This window comes from Scatophagus argus, chromosome 3 (assembly GCF_020382885.2).
Source record: "Scatophagus argus isolate fScaArg1 chromosome 3, fScaArg1.pri, whole genome shotgun sequence".
In the NCBI taxonomy this organism is placed as follows: domain Eukaryota; kingdom Metazoa; phylum Chordata; class Actinopteri; family Scatophagidae; genus Scatophagus; species Scatophagus argus.
Window position 1 is genome coordinate 11,410,853 of NC_058495.1, and position 5,632 is coordinate 11,416,484.

Consider the following 5,632-nt stretch of genomic DNA (forward strand, 5'->3'; position numbering starts at 1 on the left):
AATATACATCAAACATGTGGTAGCAAATACATTTTCAGCTTCCTTGTTTTCACCCTCTCAAATGAACCTGGAATGAAAAACGAAATATCAGAGAGAGCACTTTCAGACAGGCAAGTATGGTGACTAATTCAAACTGCCTTCACTGTAGATCTTCCAGTCCCGTCACCTTTGGTCCCAAAGAGAGTAACACTATAAATCAAAGCCTGATGAGCTGCCTCGTTCGTTTAAGGAGATCACAATGGCATTGTTTCACTGCTCTCAGTCTGGATGTCACAGAACAAAAGATTAATGGGATTACTCAGGGTCTGTCTCCCCTTGTGACTTTGACAACAAAATGGCCTGTCCACACCAACTTCACCTAAAGGACCGGATACGATCAGCTGACCGAGGGTGGGTAACACACTGTTGAAGTCCATTAACCCTCTGAATCAATCCAACAGTACCTAATAGTTTTGGCTTTTATAACCCTTTTTATGACTTGTAGTAAAGTATTTTTAAATGTTTGAACTGCACGGATGTCTGTCTGGTAAGCTTTGATCTTGCTCCCATTTGAAAACAACAGGACAGAATTCATATTATATACGTACCTCAAAATACAGTCATGTCCTCTGTGGGTTTATCAGTTAAAACTCTTGTACTGTTGCTGGTTGAATTCTCCACACTGAACAAGGACTAACTAAACTAGTGGTTTGATGTGATTATAGTTCAGTGGACAGTGAGTGAATTAAATTAATTTATATATAAAAATATCATCATCATCATCATCTAGTTGCTGTCTTATAATCGTGACACAGACAAAATCACATTAATAAATAAATGGTCCTTCCACTCAGATTAAAAAACATCCCTTCACCCAGTAAAAACAATCATTGTAAGTATTGAATAAAATGCTGCATCCCTAATATGTAACATCTGTGCATCATTGCAAAACACATGCAAACTCAATTTGTGGAAATTGTTCTTTTTTTAAATCAAAATAAGTTTCATATTTTCTTGTAAGATAACTCAGAGCCATGTTGTTTCAGTAGAAGAATACCACATCGTTTGTCCTCAGTTTTGCTGTAATTATTCCAGGTCCTGACTACCGTCCTGATACATTGGGAGAGACAGACCCGCTTCACAGCTATCAAGCTAAAAGGATACTTTCACAGGGGAAAGGTGACCGGTTTAAATGCTTTCCAATCCCCTGCACATGTGTGGTAAAATATATCACTGTTGCAAGAGAACTGTCAACCTGTGTCAGAATTAATCAACCTTAGTGACACAGTCCCAGGCGCCCACACACATAAATCTGCACATGCATGAAATTCAAACAAATAACTTCTCTCTCAGTGTTGATGGAACTTCTTGTAAATGGCACCCATTTTTTTGAAATGTAGAAAACTGGAGTTCAAAATGAGAACACTGCCATGGCCGCAGCACACAGCCTGTGTGCATTTAAATTTGAAAATTTATTGGAAGCCCCTTTGAAAGCGGCTCCAGCCGAGGGGCAGCGATGTTTACTGTAGCACTTTAAATGCACTGGCAGGAGTCTGGAGGAGAGGGATATTCTTTGGAAGTGTTTACAGCTTTACTGACTTCTCTCCCTGCGCACTGAGGGTCTCTAATTACAGAGTCCTTCACATACTGTCCGTGCTTACCCCTCATGCTTCAAACATGATGCTCCATTCACACAGTGTCTGTGAGCTGAAAGAATAGCAACCACAGCTGTTGCAGTATCATCAGCGGCTCATCCTGCAGCACAAGGTCAAAGGTCACACACAGCTGAGGTCATATTTATGTGGACATGCCAGATATATCAGATACACATGATACACCTTCACTGAGAATTATTTAATTAACAGAGCATTACATGGTACACTGTATGGTCAAAAGTGGCCCAACTCCATCTAACACTTTTGGGACAAATTAAAACACCATTGAATATTATTATCCAGCCTCACGAATGAAGCTAAACATTCACTCTCATTTCTCTTTCTCTCTCCCCCTCTTCTCCCTCTTCTTTGTAATCTGCTGACTGGAGACATTTACTCTTTCAAATAGATCAACCAGATTTTGCCACAAATTCCTTCAGCCAGTCATAGCTTAGCTGTAAACCTTTAAATCTGTTCTCCTCTGAGCTGCTGTCAGCTGTCATTTGAGTGCCAATAATTAAGACCACCCTCCATCCTATGCACCTCCAGTTTGATCACTGTCTCCACCCAGGTCTGAGCTCACCATAAGCCTGCTCTCCTTCACATCTACCCAGGTCTCAGCTATTCTCTTCATCCCATCACCTCCACCACCAGACTCCATCACAGGGGTATCCTATACCATTCACAGCTTCACTACCACCTTTAAATGTGATGGTTGTGATGATCTCCTGATGTTCAACAGTCACTTATGGATGTAATGCGCTGGTGTCCACAAACTTTCTTTGAATGTTCACATACTTACAAACACTATTCAAACATGAGTAATTGATGAATTTATTGAGGAATATTTTCAGCTGTGAATTTGGTGCTTAAGTGCCCGTATTTATCATTACAAAGGAACATGTCACCCAGTGTAATGTTGTGGCTCACTGGTATATTTTTGACAGTTTTTGAGAACAAATTGAGCTCTAAAGTATATTAGGCTTTAGCTACAAAGGTAATACGTTTTAGGATCAATTTATGGGATTTGTTGACAAAAGATGCAGAATATCACCGTAATAATCCTTTCATGCGCAGTTGAAATTAGAGCAAGAAGGATAAAACTTTCGAAAGCTTTGCAGTCATGAAGCTATTTAGTGTAGACAGGTATGTGTTGATTGGTTGGGTGGAGAGATAACCTCTCTCTGGGGGAATCAGGAGAAAAAACATGACTGCTCTGACTGATGAGAGCATCAGAGATGTCAGGTCATGCATTCCTGTTTTTTTTTTTTTTAACCTGACAGAAAGTCTATCCAGCAAAGTTGCAGACCCTTGAGTATTCTCTCAAAATGAAAAACATGTCTCTCTCTTGAACTTTGACTTTGTGCCATGCTGAGCTGTGATTGTTTTGCCCTCGTTGGAGTATGATTACATAAGACTCTTGATTTTAACAATCCTCCACTTTCTGTTCAGACACACTGCTGGGGAAGAGGAGATGAAACGAGGAAATGTTGAATCTTAGGAGAAAACTGCTACAGCTCCCTTTCTAACCATTGCACTAAGGTCTGTAAAGATATGACAGAAGCACAAGAGTGTTCACAGTAATAAAATGCAGCTGTTTCTGGGTCATAATTTGTAATCTGACGAAGTTTATTACATTGATGTTGCAAAGTGCTTTATGAATGCAAGTGAAGGGAAAATGACTGGTGGAACCCTGACGTGCTGTTTCCCCTTTCGAAAATAAAATTAGGACAATTAGATTAGAACAATAAAGCCAATGTTATCATAGTGCAGCCTTTTAACTATTCAATTACACTGTCTTAAGAGGCTTTGGGATCAAATCCTGCCTTGGGCCAATCCACATGAAATGTCAAGTTAACAGAAATGGCTGGGTGTTGTCTCAGTTAAATAAATGCTCAAACATTTTCAGCAAGTTGAAACAGGGGTGAGGTGATGGGAGCTTCTACCAGGAATTGTGGATCATGAGGAAATCCAGCTTTTCTAAAATAATTTCACCATAAAAAGCATTCTTTTCTATTTTGGGAATCCTCGCCCTGAATCAACTTTTGTCTCAGGACGCATATGAGAATTTTAATAACTAAAAAATATAAAGATTAGGAAAATAAAGATTTTAAAAATTTTATTTAATTTATTAATTTGTGCATTATTTTATTTTATAATGAAATGTAATTTAAAGACACTGGTTTTAATCAATATTTTAGCCTATAAAGACAGCAGTGATGACTTTTTTTTTTTCATAAAAAGCTAAGTTTCTGGGGAAACAATATTTGTAACACTTTCAAGAAAATCACATGGTCTCACTACCTCACCAGTGACCTTTATGTTGTGTTCGCTTGCTCAGATCTGGAGTTGATCATGTCTACGTACTAGTCCGTTAAAATGTCTGACCTTTGACCACCACAGTAAATAGACTTATTAGTTTATGCTTGTTCCTCCAAGAAGTACAGAAGTCTTGAAGTCTGAGGACACCACTGACGAGACGCCAAAGGGTCGGGAATTAGAAGACAGGATGGCCGGAGGTACTAAAAGCAAGAGAGAGCGTTTCTGACTGAGATGGGATTTAAGAAAAATACAACCATCTGGGGGGTTAAACATGTGGATCTCTTCTACTGAAGTCATCAAAGCACTAAAAAGACCACATTTTGGAGATGATGATCAACTGGCAGGACTGACAAGTAGGAAAGTATGGGACTTTTACACCAGCAAAACTGTAAAGTTTGCAGCCAAAAAGAAGCCCCTCACTGTGCCTTGACTGTTTTGGCACCACAAGCTTGCAAGCAGAATTTGTCTAATCAGTCAACAACGTCATGCTATTGTTTGACATTTCACATAAGTGTATCTGTGAGTGTTTATTCCTTTATTTGAGGGGTCGGTGAGTGGGGTCAGCTCCCTACTGAACTTGCACACTCACGTGTCTGCCATTAAACAAACAGCCCCCGTACCACAGCCAATAGAGAGGCATTTGTTTGCCGAAGTATATTCAACAGAAGTTCATTAGCCTTGGAGAACCTGCCAAATTCACTTTTGTTTGGAGTATACAGCTGGCCCAGTTTTGATCATCAAATCATTTCACCTCCAAATAGCCAAAGACGGAGCTGATGCAGCAAATAACATGTTGTCCATCTAAGACACAATGAAGGTTTTAAAGGAAATAAAGTTCTCAGTTGTGGGACCTTTTGTCCAAAGGACTTTCAGAGCACCATTCGTCTCTCACCAGCTACCCAAGCTCCCGTGCAAGCTTCCAACTTGGCATCCCCAGGGGAGCCTTCAGCCCATGTCTCCACTAATTGCTCATTGATACAGATTGTGATTATCTGTGCTTACAGGGTAATTATGTAGTGTCATAGTCACTAAATCAGGGTTGGAATGAGGCTACCACAGTGTTGGCTCTCTGGGGATTAGGGGGAGGGTTATGTCTGGGCCTCTGTGTTATCTCGATTCCTCTTCTGTCCTTATCTCAAGAGCGTGAGCCTAGAGAGAAACAACAGCCAGGCCACAGCCAAAGCAGACAGATAGTTGGAGTGCCAGGCATGCAATGCAAAGACACAGAGGCGAGAGAATGATCCACACACATCCAAACACACATGCATGTCTCATTTTGTTGCCTTTGTGTGCAGCAATATTCATTTCACACTGAAAGATGATTTAAAAAAATAAAAAAAATTGGCTGTGAATTTAGCTCCAACATCTTGTCAGCCTTGGTCTTTTTTATATGTTTCACCAAGCATTTACATGGAGCCCAGAATGTACACGTCCAACAAATACTGACTAAACAGGGGGGGGTCGGCCATTTTATGGTTGGGTGTTTTGACATCCTATCATGTGGTATTACATCCAGCTTGTGTGGCCACAAAACTAGGCCAAGGCTGACTGAGTGCCACAATTGTCTTAGCCCTCATTTATTAAACTGAATGAGAGCCCACAGTGTTGGCACAAAACAACACCAGCACATTGACTTCAGACGAAAAATTATGCCTTACTAAACAAGTGTACTTTTG